We start from the raw sequence: 15,267 nt of genomic DNA, 5'->3' as shown, positions 1-15,267 counted from the left end.
TTTGTACACACATGTCCCTGTGCAATTTGACCATTTCAGACTGGCAGCTCCAGGTGAAAAATCTGACCTGTTAGAATTAGAAAAGCTATTACATGCGGGAACTGGACTGAATGAATAGGTGCTGCCCTCCTCTCCATCTTCACTCAATAGCAATGGTACATGCCATCTGTGTGATGGCATGTGTGTTTCACCTGCCAATCACAGGCCAATGTGTGATGCCACTGCCAGGCAGCATGCAGAAAATTTGTTCATCTTCCATCTTGGTGTCATCAGTGTGTGCCATTTGCCTGCACTTCATACGCAGTGAGGGTGCATGCATGGGAGGGTTTTAGTCATGTGGGACATGTGTCAATCAAGTACTGGTTCTCTTGCTTCTCAGCCCTCAATGTGTGCCATGGTGCTAATGCCTGTTTCCATTACTTTGTTTTCATGTCTTTGCAGGGGAAGACGCACCTGATACTGCTGGGGTTGTGGATATGGTGCAGACCCAGGAGGTGTCCCAGGGCCGACCAACCACCAGTGAGGGACGTGGTGTGGTGGTGGGGGAGAACCCACAAGTGCTGCAGGTCGTGCTCTCAAGGGGTGTCTCTGGCTGCACCTCCCCCGAGCTGTACTCAGGTGTTGATTCGGATGAGACCTACGTGCCGTCGCAGGTGAGTGTTCCAGGGAGGGATTCTGTTCTGTCTCACCCACCTGCACCAGGGTCAGTACCCTCCATGGGGATGTCAGTGTTGGCAGCTACGCCTTCGGTGGTTACGGATGCAGGGTCACACTCCGCGACATCTGATCCTGTTCCTGGGCCAGCAGATCAGAGGGGGAATGCAGTCCTGCAGCCTCAGGCAGTGCCGGCACAGCAAGGCGCAGTTCGCCTTGCCCCAGACAGGTGTGGTGCCCGCCGACGTGGTGGCCGTACGCCACCCGGCAATACCGCATGGGAGCAATCCATTTACGGTATGGCTACCCAACAGGCTGCATCATCCGAGATGATGGCTCAGGCCATGGATAGGGTGGCCACTTCCATTGTCCCCCCAGAAAGGCTGATGGAGCGACTAGAGCAGGCAACCGACTCCATCTGCCAGTCACACAGGGAGGACATGTTGGGGTCCAACAGGGACAGGCGGGCGGCACTGGCGACTCTGCAGGAGGCCATCTCCATTGAGTCCCAGGGCCACAGGGAAGCCCTGAGGCAGGAGCTCCTACACCTCAGGACGACTCTTGTTGAGCTTGAGGCTTCAACACACCAAAGGACAGAACAGCAGCTGGAGCGTCTCACCCGTACGCTCTCAGCTGAGATGCAGGCAACGAGGGCGGAGGTCCGGGCATCCCGTGAGTTGTTGCATGGGGACCTCCGCACACTCATCCTCCAGAACCAGACCTACCACACCCGCATGCTTGCAGACATGGAGGAGCAGACTAGGGTCTTGCGTGGGCTGCCTCCCATAGTGCAACCACCTCCGGATGCAGCTGCACAGGGTGATAATAGCGACAGCAGTGATACTCCCACAATAGGGTAGCCGTGTGGGCCATGAGCCCATGGAGGTGTTTTATCTTCCCAGGATGCACGCAGGTGGGTTCTGGTGTGCATCCTGTCCTCGGACCTCCTGGGTGGCCTCCCCAACCCCCCCGGGCCCATCAATGGCCATTTTTGATTGTTTCTAAATTTTTATTTTGATTTCTTTTATTCCCAATTTTTTTGGGACGATCTGTTGGCTTCGATCTGTTGGCTTCGATCTGTTGGCTTCGATGTGTTGGCTTCGATCTGTTGGCTTCGATCTGTTGGCTTCCGTGGTTCCTGTGGGCATACGCTGCATTGTGGCTGGGCACATGCAGGCTTGTAATGTATTTGGTTCAGATGCTTGGGTTTGAGTCACACACACCCCTCCTGCTTCCCGTTTCCATGGGCTTGCAAAGGGTGTGCCCAAGTGACAGTGAATTACACAGTGACGTTGGACTCCCATGAGCTGTGTGGCCAGTCTGTAGTCAATACTGTGTATACATTCATAGTGCATATTGCTGTTGTGTTGTACACTGCATGTTGCATTGATGTGTAACTCTTCTTCTGTGTCTACCTCCCAATTTGCAGGTCCCTTCCTCAAGTCCACACAAGGACCTCTAGTCTGGGGATGGGGACCATGTTGGCAGCAGTGCACCTACAACTCTACATGGCGCCAACACTGCACAGTTGGTAGTGGTGGGAGTGCAGGCATTTCCAGGTGGTGAGACTACTAATATGTAACATTTTTGATGTCATGTTAATGGTACTACGTGCTCAAGTATGTTGTTGGTCCGGCATTGCTGTGAGCATTTCAGGTGTTGCAGGTTTCTAATAGTGCCACTGTACATAGTGAGAGTGATGTCATGTTGTGGGGATTACTTTGTTTACCTGCAATTAGCATGACATGGCACGGTGTGTCGTGTGGCAGTGCTGGGGTTGGGTTGGCTGACATGGCACTGTCCTCTTGTTGCATTTTGCAAGTGGGTATTCATTTTAGCTGCTTCAATGTGTAACTTCACAAAACTGCATTGGTGGTGTCTGTGTGGGTAGGGATGCACACATTGTGACACTTCCAGGTGAACAATCTCAGGCTGACATGGAATTCCCGGTTCATTCTCCACACATTCAGGATCAGTGTCAGGTTGAGTCATCATTGATTGTCAGATGGAATGTGCCAGGGCAGTGTGCACTCCACAGGGGTGTGATTTCTATGTGAAGTAATTAGCCACTAGCTGTGTACGGGCTGCCTCCCCCCGTGCCCTTTCCCCTCCCATGCGCAGCGGCTGTGCATGTGGTTGGGGATGTGGGGCCACCACCATGTCCACGGCCAGGCCCCGGCGTGTTGCAACGTTGTGCAGGACACATGCTGCCACTATGATCCTGCACACTACTGGGGGAGCGTATAACAGCTGCCCGCCAGAACGGTCAAGGGAGCGAAAGCGTGACTTTAGCACTCCGAATGTGCGCTCCACTATGCCCCTGGTTGTAATGTGGGCTGTGTTAAATCTTACCTGGGGTGGCGTGGTGGGGTTCCGAATTGGCGTCATCATGTGGGGGCTGAGAGGGTAGGCACTGTCCCCTGTGGAGGTGGGGATTGGTATCATTGGTGAGGTTGTGACCTTGCTCAGTATCCAACATGCATGCATGTGCAGTGGCATACATACTCACCAAGCAGCCATGTATCGCCATGCCGCCCAGCTTCTAGGTCCCGGCTTAGGGTGGACATTCGGTAAATGAAGCTGTCGTGGGTGGAGCCGGGATAGTTGGCATATACTGAGGTGATGATTCCCTTGGCATTACATGCTACCTGCACGTTGATGGAATGCCAGTGCTTGCGGTTCCTATAGATGTGCTCAGATGCCCTGGGGGGACGTAGAGCCACATGAGTGCAGTCGATGGCACCTAGCACTTTGGGGAATCGTGCCACTGCGTAAAAATCCAGGGCGGCAGCATGCCTTTCTGCAGGTGTTCTGGGCAGGTATATGTGCCTGCGGACTGATGGGCGTGCAGTCATGATGTTCAAGACCTGGTGTAGGCAGCGTGACTGGGTGGCCTGTGACACCCCACCCACTATGGCACTTGTCCGCTGAAATGATCCAGTGGCTAAGAAGTGCAGTACATTGAGGACCTTCTCCAGGGGGCTGAGTGCTTGGGAGCACAGGGTGGGTGATGTGAGGTCATCCTCCCACTCACTCACCAGGTCCAGTATGATGTGTGGTGGAAACCTGTACCTCCCATACACCTGGTCATCAGGCATCCCGAAAAGGCTGGTTCTGGGTGTGAATATTCTGGCCCTGACTATCCTCCTCCTCCTCCTTTGGTAGCCCACTGCCACTGCTGCTAGGAACGGTATGTTCATCCTGGCGTCTGAGCTTGTTATTGTTAAAGTCCGCAATTTATGCTTAGCGCGTGTTCTAGGCGAGCGTGTGACCCGCGCACCCCTGGAATCCAGTTCCCAGTCCAATAGCGTGTGGAAATTCACACGCACCACGGGATACAGCGTGTGACCCGCGCACCCCTGGAATCCAGTTCCCAGTCCAATAGCGTGTGGAAATTCACACGCACCACGGGATACAGCGTGTGACCCGCGCACCCCTGGAATCCAGTTCCCAGTCCAATAGCGTGCGGAAATTCACACGCACCACGTGATACAGGTTCGCTGACGTACTTGCGTGTGTAAGTGGCCGCGCACCCATTAAATACACGTACATAGGCCAATCGCGTGTACGCGCACTTTTGTCCAATTACAATGACACTCTGACGTGCAGTATCTCCACGTGTGCCCCGTCATCACGTGCTGAGTGGGGAACACCCGTGCGGGTCACGTCACAGACGCGCTTACGCGCTGAGGGACTCTGGTCCAATAGAATCGCATATGCGTGCTGACGCGCTTACGCGCTAAGGGCCTTTCCTCGGATTTCACGCTGACGTGCAGGATTTTCACTTGCCAAATCACTCCGTATCAAGCTGGCCACGCGAAAACACACGGAAGCCCACGCTCCTGCCCAGAAGGCCGAGTTACTGCCCCCCAGTGCCCCGAGCAGCCTCCCACGTGCCATCTGCTGCTGCCTGCCTGCCTGCCTGCCTGCTGCCACCGTGCCCTGCCATTTGGTGCCTGCACATCAGCCATCTGCAGGGGTCCAGTTGCTGTGTCCACCCCTGCTGGAACTGAAGACTCCCGACTGGGATCACATCGCTCCACAGACCAGCCCCAGGACCCAGTTGCCCACCCACACCTGCCTCTGGGGTTGCCATGTCGGGCACTTCCACATCTGGCACCAGTGGCAACCCCAGGCCAGAGGGGCAGAGGGGCACCAGCTTCACTGTCACCGAAGTTGGTGTCCTGGTGGAGCATGTCCTGGGGCAGTATGATGCCCTCTTTGGATCGTCCCGCGCCAGCAAGGAAGGACGGCAGAGGATCTGGGCCGACTGTGTGGTTGATATCAACGCGGAGGGGGTGGCAACCCGCGACGTCCTGAAGATCAAGAATCGCTGGGAGGACTTGAGGTCCAGGACCCTTGTGAAGGCCCGGCGCCTCATGGAGGGGGGCCGGGGCCGCATGAGTTCCATCCAGATGAGGGTCCTGGAACGCGTACGCCCAGCGCTCCACGCCCAGATCCTTGAGAGGGAGGCCCGTCTGGAGTTGAGCGGTAAGTGTCCATGCATTACTGTGTGAGACAGGGCATGTTGCGGTGTGCTGGTTCTATGATACTTGCCTGTATGTGTGCCATAGGCCATGTATGCATGTATGTGTGCAGGGACATCATGGTAATGCATGTGCGACCAGTGATGTGTGATGCACATGGTTGTTGCATGTGTTGAAATGCCGCATGGGGAGCCCTATTCAGATTTTGAACATGAGAGCATGCCAGTCTCTGTACCTGGACATGGGTGGGGGTGAGGGATGGGTGCTGATGCCAAGTACATATATGGTAGCCATGTCTGTGTGCCTGACCTGCGTGTCTGTGACTTGTGCATGCCATGGATGCATGACACATGTGTGTGACAATGCAGAGATTCAGTAAAGCAGCCAAATTACCCTTGTATCCGCTGTGTTTGGTGTGTTTGGGGCCAGATGGATGTGACTGAGGTGAAGTGTGTGCATGTGATGGGCATGAGGCATGATGCATGTGAGTTACATATCATTGAATGTTTCAAGAGTCCATTGGACATGCATGGAAATGTCCATGGCATGCACCATGCCTGTTACTGTGTGTGTTTTGCCTGGACTGACCCATGGTGAAGAAGAGGGCGGAGACGGCGCTGTGGAGCAAGGCGGCGGGGATGCCCCCACGGCTGCAGCGGAAGGGGTGGGTGAGCCCCCACAGGGGCCTGCTACGGTGGGAGACGGTGAGGAGCCATCCAGGTTGGTGGTTTGCACAGAGGAGGAGGAGGCCGCCACTGGGGCACACATGGGGCCTGGTGGGGGCATCCCTGCTGGTGCAAGTGGTGCAGTCCAGGGCCAGGGGCAGGAGGCAGCACAGGTCACCGTGGAGGGGCCTGTGCATGTCGCTGTCCCTGACCCTGTGAGTGCACCACCATGCACCAGCAGGGATGCCCCGTCCCAGGCCTGTCTGCAGGTAGAGGGGATGTCCATGTCACCTGACTCCCCTCCACCTGCGGACGTGGGAACCCCTGGCCGTGCGGAGAAGGTCCTGATTGGGGTCGCGATGCGCACGGCTGTGATTCGTGATGCCGTGCGTGCTTCCCGGGAGGAGCACGCACGTCATCACGAAGTGCACCGTGCCGACCTGGCCCAATTGGGATCGGCCATGTTCGGGGGTTTCCTGCATGTGTTGGCCAATGTGGCGGCCCTCTCCTCCTCTGTGCAGGCTATCCACCAGTCGTTCTCCTTGCCGTCTTCCAGCCCAGATGCCACCAGGGCCCCCTGTGGACCTGCCCCGACCAATGCAGCCAGCTCGGTGGGGATCCCATCCCTGCCACAGTCGGGAGTCAGAGATCCAGCAGGGGTGGACACCAGAGCAACTGGACCCCAGCAGATGGAGGATGTGACGGCATCATCGGGCAGGGCACGTGCACGACGGCGTCGGTGGTTTCCATCAGCCTGGATGCCGTCGTGCTGGCACAGGCAGTTGCGTCGGAGGCAGCAGCAGGCTCAACGTGGGAGGCATCATGGCTTGGGGCCATCAACATCAGGGGTGCAGGCATCGGCCGGAGGGCAGGAGAACCCTGGAATGGGAGTGGCTTCCGTGTGGGAGAGGTTGTGCCAGCGGATAGGTGCGGAGCGGCAGCGGGCAGAGGAGGAACGGCTCACGATGGTCAGGGCGGAGGACTCCATGCGGAGGGCGCTGAGGCGGGCTGAGTGCCTCGAGGGTCTTCGCAGGGAGTTTGAGCTTGACACTGCGTTATCCCTGCGGGACCTCGGGGCCAGGGAACATGCCCGCCTCCAAGCCATTGACCAGGAGTTCGATGATGCCCTGGCCCATGACAACAACCAGTGAGCCGTCCGAATAGCCCGCTGCCTTTGTATATAGTTGTATAGTTAGGGTTAGGTTTCCTTTGTTTTTTTGATTTTTTTTTGGTTGCGATTGGACAATGCACCACTTTTTTGTAAATAGTTCACTTTTTAGTTAGTAGTCAGTTAGGTTTAATTTGGTAGGGCTCATGGACCCAGGATGATCTTCTTAATTGGCTTATTTTAATTTTTCAGAATTTTTTCTTGGACATTCATCTTGTTTTGTTTGATTTGCTTTGTGTTTTTTCTTATTTGCTGTTCAATACATATTATTTTTTTGATCTTCAATGTGTCGTATCATCTCATTGCTTTCAGGCATGTCATGTTGGGTGTTTTGTCATTCACTTGCAGCCATTGTGTGTGACAGACATGTGTTAAATTGCATTATTTACATTGGGGGTGTAACATGTAATTGCCTTTGATATGTGGGTGGGTGTGATAGTTGGTTGGGCCTTTTGGCAGGGGAGGATGGGCATTACGGACATGATTGGGGAATGTTGGGACCCAGGTGCAGGGGGGCATGGATTGGACATGGGTGGGGGCCTGCTGGCAGGTCCCCCACAGTGCTGGGGGGTGGGGGTGGTGGGAGACATGAGTTGGACATGGGTGGGGGCCTGCTGGCAGGTGCCCCACAGTGCTGGGGGGTGGGGGTGGTGGGAGACATGAGTGGGGGCCTGGTGGAGGGTGACCCTGGTGGCTGGGGGGTGGGGGTGGTGGGAGACATGAGTTGGACAAGGGTGGGGGCCTGCTGGCAGGTGCCCCACAGTGCTGGGGGGTGGGGGTGGTGGGAGACATGAGTTGGACATGGGTGGGGGCCTGCTGGCAGGTGCCCCACAGTGCTGCGGGGTGGGGGTGGTGGGAGACATGAGTTGGACATGGGTGGGGGCCTGCTGGCAGGTGCCCCACAGTGCTGGGGGGTGGGGGTGGTGGGAGACATGAGTTGGACATGGGTGGGGGCCTGCTGGCAGGTGCCCCACAGTGCTGGGGTGTGGGGGGGGTGGGAGACATGAGTTGGACATGGGTGGGGGCCTGCTGGCAGGTGCCCCACAGTGCTGGGGGGTGGGGGGGGTGGGGGACATGAGTTGGACATGGGTGGGGGCCTGCTGGCAGGTGCCCCACAGTGCTGGGGGGTGGGGGTGCAAGGGGACATGAGTTGGTGTTCATTAGTTCAAGGAGACATGTGCCTTTGCTGGGGGGCATGCCCATGGTGGGTGGGCTGCCTGCGGGACATGACCAGGGATGCAGGGTAGTCCCCTGTGGTGTGGGCTGCCTGCAGGGGCCGTGGAGGGTGTACAGGGTACACCTGGGAGGACCCACACTGTCAAATCACATGTGGAACTTCACGCGCACCCCTGAAATACACGCGCCCAGGCTATTCGCGTGTGGAACTTCCCGCGCACCCCTGGAATACACGCGCCCAGGCTGTTCGCGTGTGGAACCTCCCCCGCACCCCTGAAATACACGCGCCCAGGCTATTCGCGTGTGGAACTTCCCGCGCACCCCTGAAATACACGCGCCCAGGCTGTTCGCGTGTGGAACTTCCCGCGCACCCCTGAAATACACGCGCCCAGGCTGTTCGCGTGTGGAACTTCCCCCGCACCCCTGAAATACACGCGCCTAGGCTGTTCGCGTGTGGAACTTCCCGCGCACCCCTGAAATACACGCGCCCAGGCTGTTCGCGTGTGGAACTTCCCCCGCACCCCTGAAATACACGCGCCTAGGCTGTTCGCGTGTGGAACTTCCCGCGCACCCCTGAAATACACGCGCCCAGGCTGTTCGCGTGTGGAACTTCCCCCGCACCCCTGAAATACACGCGCCCAGGCTGTTCGCGTGTGGAACTTCACGCGAACCCCTGATATACACGTAGCCCGCTCCCCCAGACCCGATCGCGTGTGAAACTTCACGCGAACCCCTGTGATGCACGTACCCTGCTGAAATCGCGTGTTAGACTTCCCGCGCACCCCGGTATACACGCACACGTATTTTTTGTCAGCGGGTGTCCGTGTTTGTGGGTACCCCTTTGCACGTCTTTTTTCCTGGAGGGCCACAGTATGGGACATTCATCATGGCAGTATATAGGTGCGATTTGTTGGCGCACCTTTTGGCGCACATTTCTTACAGCCGCAGAGACGCTACCGCCTGCTTTCTTGTGGCGGTCGTGTTTGTGCCTGTGCGCTGGTTTGAGCGTGCGCTTTTTTCCCCTATTCTATTCCATGAATACGTGTTGTAGGCGAGCGTGTGGGCGTTCCGCGCACTTGTGCCCTGTACTTCCCCCGTGACACCCACGTTTTGGCAAGTTGTTCCCCATTCCGAGTGTTACGCCCGTGTTCCGCCTACTTTTGTTGCGTGCGCCGCGCTATGTGCGATTTTCGCTGTGGCCTGTGCGATTTTCGCAGTGACCTGGCGCACGCTGTTAGATGGCCTGTGCGCCAACGTGCGCCGCGCACTTTTTATCGCACATCCTCTGGTTTTCTCGCGCACGGCCTTCCATGAATCGACGTGCGCTGCTTTTCGTGCGATTTTCGCAATTGCACTGCGATTTTCGCTATTCCACTGCGATTCGCACGTTTTTGCCCACTTGCGCCGCGCTAATTATTCCATGAATCGGCCTCTTAGGTGGAAACGCGCGTCGGCTGTTTCTCACCTACCAATGGGTTATAATTGCTGCTATGTATCACTATGATTTTCTAAATTTTACCTTGTGAAGTTGCATTAGCAACAATTAAACAATAAGTTTTAATGCACAATTAAGAGTTTTTTCAATCTGACAATGAAACCAATCCTTAATGCAATGGCTACAAGCATGGGCCAGTGAAGTCCCCCAGCGCCCATCATCATCCACAGTTTGTCATTCCATTCATCACCCAGCACATTGGGGATCTGGAGTTAGTCCCCAGACGAACAAGGAGTGAGGCTGCAGGTTGAAAGTTTCGGTGTTCCAAGCATAGGTGCGCATTAGGTAGGGAGTTCCGACTAACTAACTCCATCCTTTGCAACCTAAATTTGTATCCAATTATGCTGAAAAAACAGTGGCCATGAGAGCTCTCATGAGGAAGTGTGTAAGATTTGCGTGGTCTCAGGAGTGTGCGGCAGAATTTGAGTTGGTCAAGAGGGATGTGGAGAATGCTCCTTGCCTGAAGTCATTTGACCCGAAAAATAAAACTGCTCTGACTGTGGATGCAAGTGAGGTGGGTCTGGGGGCAGTGCTGGAGCAATGGATAAATGGTGAATGGATGCCAGTGGCCTTTGCCTCGAGGACTTTGAGGGATGTGGAAACCAGGTACTCAGTAATTGAGAGAGAGACTTTGGCAGTGTTATGGGCTTCAAAACACTTCAGGACATTTTTGTGGGGCATACCCTATATTGTCAGAACGGACCATAAACCGTTGGTGCAAGTGTTTTCTACCAAGGGAGTCATGGTGGTATCCCCGAGGATTGCCAAGTGGTCAGTACAGCTACAGGATTACAATTTCTCTTTTCAGTATTTTCCTGTGAAGTTTAATGTTGTGGCAGACATGCTTGTCCCGTTTGTCTGTTGTGGAGGTGGACAGTCAGGCAGGCTTGGTGAAAAAGGAAGACTTGCAGGAATGTCAGGTTGCTTTTGTGGCTTCTGCTGTGGAGAAGTCATTGTGGGATGTGGAGTCTGAGGCCGATCTTGAGTTAAAATGGATTAGGGAAGGTCTAGTGAAAGGTTGGCACACGGTTAAGGATAGGCCTGAAGGGAAAGGTTATGCCCAAGTTCTGCATGAATTAGCCGAGGGTCCAGGGGGCGTGTCTAGGGGAAGTAGGTTGATACCCCCTGTAAGTCTGAGAGGTAGAATGGTGGAATTGGCACATGTTGGTCATTTGGGTCGATCTTTGACCAAGAGGAGACTCAGGGAGGAGTACTGGTGGCCGTCCATGGACAAGGATGTTGAACAAGTGGTGAAAGACTGTCAGACATGCTCTGTCAGCGATAAGAGCAAGGTACTGCATCCACAACCTGTACATCCTGTAGAGGTTCCAGAGCAAGTATAGTCGAAATTGCCTTTGGACATCATGGGTCCGTTTGAGTATTTAGAGCCTGAGTCTAGAAATATGTTGGTGTTGGTGGACTATACTTCCAGCTGGATTGAGGTGGCGGCATGTTCCTGTGTCAAAACCAATTCTGTTATTGCCTTCTTGAGGAAAGTATTTGATCCTGAGGGATTACCTGCAAGTTTAGTTACAGATAATGGGGTGCAGTTCACCTCCAGAGCAATGAGAGCATTTTTGGAACAGCATGCCATTTCCCATTATAGGACAGCTCTGTATAATCCTTCTGCTAATGGATTAGTTGAGAGGGCCAATGGTACGATTAAGTCAGCTATACAATTGGCTTTGGCCAATGGTTTGGATTGGCAGGAGGTGGTGACACAATATCTGGCTGCATATCAGAGAACCCCTGCCATGGTTACGGGCAGATCTCCATTTGAGCTCATGAGGGGCAGGAAAGCAGGTACAATGTTGAGAACCCTGGCTATGGGTGGTGGAGGTCCATGTAATATGGATTTGCAGGCTATTCATCGCAGCATTTTGGCGCGCCAGGAGGCCACGGTGGCTTCACAAAAGTTTAGGAAGGAGTTGAACGTTAAGCCTGGGGATAAGGTGTACATAAAAAATCCCAGGATGGTTCACAAAGGCTACAGCATGTTTTTGCCCTCAAGGAGAGTGGTTAAGGTTGGAAAAGGCCATGTGGAATTGGAGGATGGCTCTGTCTGGAGTAAGAGACGGGTGGTGGTGGATGGCTGCAAACGCGTGGAGAGGGCAGGTGTGGAGTCTGATCCGGAATCTCAGGAAACAGTGCTGGATTATGATCCTGTGGGTTCACAAGTGATCAGGTTCGAACAGGAAGAGGATGTCCCACTTCCAGATCCTTTGGTTGCAGAAGTGAATGTGGAGTGTCAAAATGCTTCTGATCAGCAACCTGATGTAGGACAAGAAGGGGGTCGTCTGGTCAGGAGGTGTGGTCCCCCTATAAGGTTTAGAGATTACATTTGTTAAACGTGAAATTTACATTTTATGGTGCGTCGCACCCATATCGTCAATCTTTCTATATCTATTTGTATTTGTAATGTGTATTAATTATAAGTCATATAATCTTCTGTTCATATTTCCATTGTTCAATTTGTGTTGCGGTTTATCCTCTTACAGGATGTTAACATTTTTGTTATGCAAGGGAAGAGGATATGTTGTAATATGCACGGGCACGTGCACGGGCACTTGTGGAATGTTGATGCATTTTCAGCAGTCAACATTCCACAGTGGCCGTTAGGTTGAGGAGGCTGAAGCAGCAGGCTGTGGGGTCTTGCAATAAAGTACTTACCTTCATCTTACCTGTGTCCGGTGAGATTTTGTCACGTAGCATATGGGAGTCACATCCAATGTCAAGAAGCACCCTTGTGCACAGTGCAGCTTTCTGTAAACCCACTATCTGACTCTTTTTTCGTCCCGTACTTGGTTTCAGCTTTCAAGCTACAGAAATTGATCTGCCCTCTTCCACACATAAAAGCCTTTAATGGGCGCAAATGACATCAGGCAGGGGGCAGTCCGACTGGTTATTTATGTGTAGTACATTAATACCTTCAGTAAGACCCTATCACTGGCAAAGTTCTCAGTGATGTCATAAATGAAAATTGTGATGTCATCTTTGATGGCCTGGGTGTTAGTTTTAGCAGTGCATGGTGGTGGCACGAGTTATGGTTGCTTACCTTACCATAACTGGCACATTTCTGGGGGGTTTTCAATTTTACTTGTAACCATAATGCAGCTTTAACAAAGTTTTTCCACTGCAACGTGCAAAGACATGTACATGAAACAATAAGAGATATATGTACCACATCCAAAAATAAATACTTATAAATATTTGAGAACCCAGAAGTATGTTTTCATAGGGTGCACCACATAACGGAATGCACCAAGCGCAAAGCTTAACTGTACACCTAACAGAATCACCTCAGTGGAACCTTGCTTACACACTGACAAGCACCTGGTAGTTATTCCAGAAGAAACCCTTAGAAAAATAGTAAGTACACTGTATTTCTATCTGTAACATTACAATTTATTATGTAAACGTAACTTGTAAGAAATAGCAGTATTGTTGTCTTTGAACAGAAATGTCAAGCACACTGGAATGGTTGGAGGAACATTTCCCCCATGTCAAAATGAGTGAAGAAAATAACTCTAATGATACAGAATACATTTTGAATACAATGAAAGCAGAAAAAGTGTTGTAATTTGTTGAGATATCACTAAAACATGGTTTCTTTTTAACAGTACATAGTGGGAATGAGGAAAACAGGCCCGATTTACATTTGAGTGAACCTGAAGATTGCCACAGACACCCCCTAACGGCAAATGCACAGAATGAACTGACAAACTTATCAGCAAAAATTGATGAAATAAATAATAATTCTCCCATATACGTTTCCCATTCCGATTCCCCATCTCTTTCCTAATTGGATGTATGTTTTTGTTTTCAATAAATATGTGTGTGCTGCTGCTGGCTTTTCTTTTAAAAAGGCCAATTTTGAGTCCGCGGACTGTGCGACTGTCTGTGACCAAAATGGAGGTGCCCCTGGACACTGTGCCTGTCCGGACATGTCCGCTCTGCTGTGTCGCACTTTTAATTAATTCAGTGACTCCACTCCTGTCCTGCAGACACTGCCACACATGCACACACGGTCTCCCACCCAATAGGTGTCGGTAGGACAGGCGTTGTGTCCCTGAATTTCCGGGATGTCATCATGTGACTGCACCCATGCTGCGCATCAGAAGTATCTGTGGACAGTGTCCGTAACACCAAACAGTTTAAAACTGCATTGTGGGACAATCTAGGGTGTTTCAAGCTGAAACCTTACCCTTGCAGAGCTCCTAGACTGTGTCTTAGTTGATCTGGGAACTTTTTAAGCCCTATGTGTGGCTCGATAGTTCGCGGACAGTCCCTCTAAAGGCACCCACCCATTACTGCTCCTCATTGTGAATCTGGCTGTCCAGGAGAGAGCACCTGCTGTTTTTTTCTGTGATTGTTAGAGACCATAACGGCTTCTACTATGGCCACTGCAGCTGCCCCACCACCACCACGATCTGGAGAGTCTGGAGAGGGGAACGGGTGTGGTGATACAGAAGTGGATCAAGAGGAAGATGAGGAACTGGAAGTTCTTCTCTCCAGCTCCCGTTGTGAATCCTGGATGTGGCAGCTTTTTACCACTGTTGGAGGTGTACCAAAGGCTCCGGCAGACAATGTTAGATGCACTGTGTGCAGGTTGTACTCAGTCATTGAAAACCAGGTCTGTACTCATACGGGACCACCTCCATGCGGCACCACCTTAGGTCCAATCACAAGAAAGCAGTTTGAAAGGTCATACCTTTTGAAGGGACGAGTAGGCTGACGGACACAACCTCATCCTCATCATCCGCTCCTGTCACCACAAGGGACACTCCTGTGGGGCAGAGGATCCCAGCGGAAGCCTCGCAGGACATCCATAACACAGTCAACCCTTACCTTTTGAGGGTGACAGTGCTGTGCATGTACTGCGACACACCGCTCTGTAGAGAGGAGCAGTTTCAGAGTTCTTTTCGAGGCTGTGGTCAAGGAGCATGAGAAACACTGTCCCCTACCTGATTAAGGCCCACCAAACATCTTTCTCTCTCTACCTGCCCCTTCGTCCCTGTGGTTGATGCTCTTTCCCTCCCTTTCCTCCCCTTCCATGTCTCTCCTGCGAAAACAAATGCCCAAAAAAATACAAAACACAAAAACTAAAAAAGGTTCTTTTCAGAGGCACCTTTCACAGTTGAAAAATATAAGTACCAAAAAAAGTTATAGGCCCCTAAGCAGTCTGTGGAGTCTGCAGACATCGCGGTAGTCCACGGACACCGAAAAATGTGTGTGGTGCTGGCATCAAAAACATTTAACTCTTTTGCATGGGAAAGTGGTGGCTGTGAAAAGAACCTTTTTTGTATTTTGTGTTTTTAAAAGAATTTTTCAATTTTTAAAGTAAACTAAACAACATTCTATTAAACTGAACTATTTCTTTAAACTTGCAAAAAAAATAGGCATTACCATACATACCAACTAATTTTCTTCTTTCGCGATTGCAGTGAACAACCTCCTGGAAGAGAACAACCTGAAGAAAACTACTCTTCACATCCTACAAAGTATGTGCAGTAGTCTAGTAGTATTCTTTCTGTAAATCAAATACTTATCCACCTCTAGCAGAATTTATAACAAATATTCTAACAAAACTGCTAATGCAGTCAGTCAACAAAACTAAACCAG

The sequence above is a fragment of the Ambystoma mexicanum genome, chromosome 12 (genome assembly GCF_040938575.1).
Source record: "Ambystoma mexicanum isolate Mex_15411 chromosome 12, UKY_AmexF1_1, whole genome shotgun sequence".
Taxonomy (NCBI): Eukaryota; Metazoa; Chordata; class Amphibia; order Caudata; family Ambystomatidae; genus Ambystoma; species Ambystoma mexicanum.
This window is presented reverse-complemented; position numbering follows the sequence as displayed.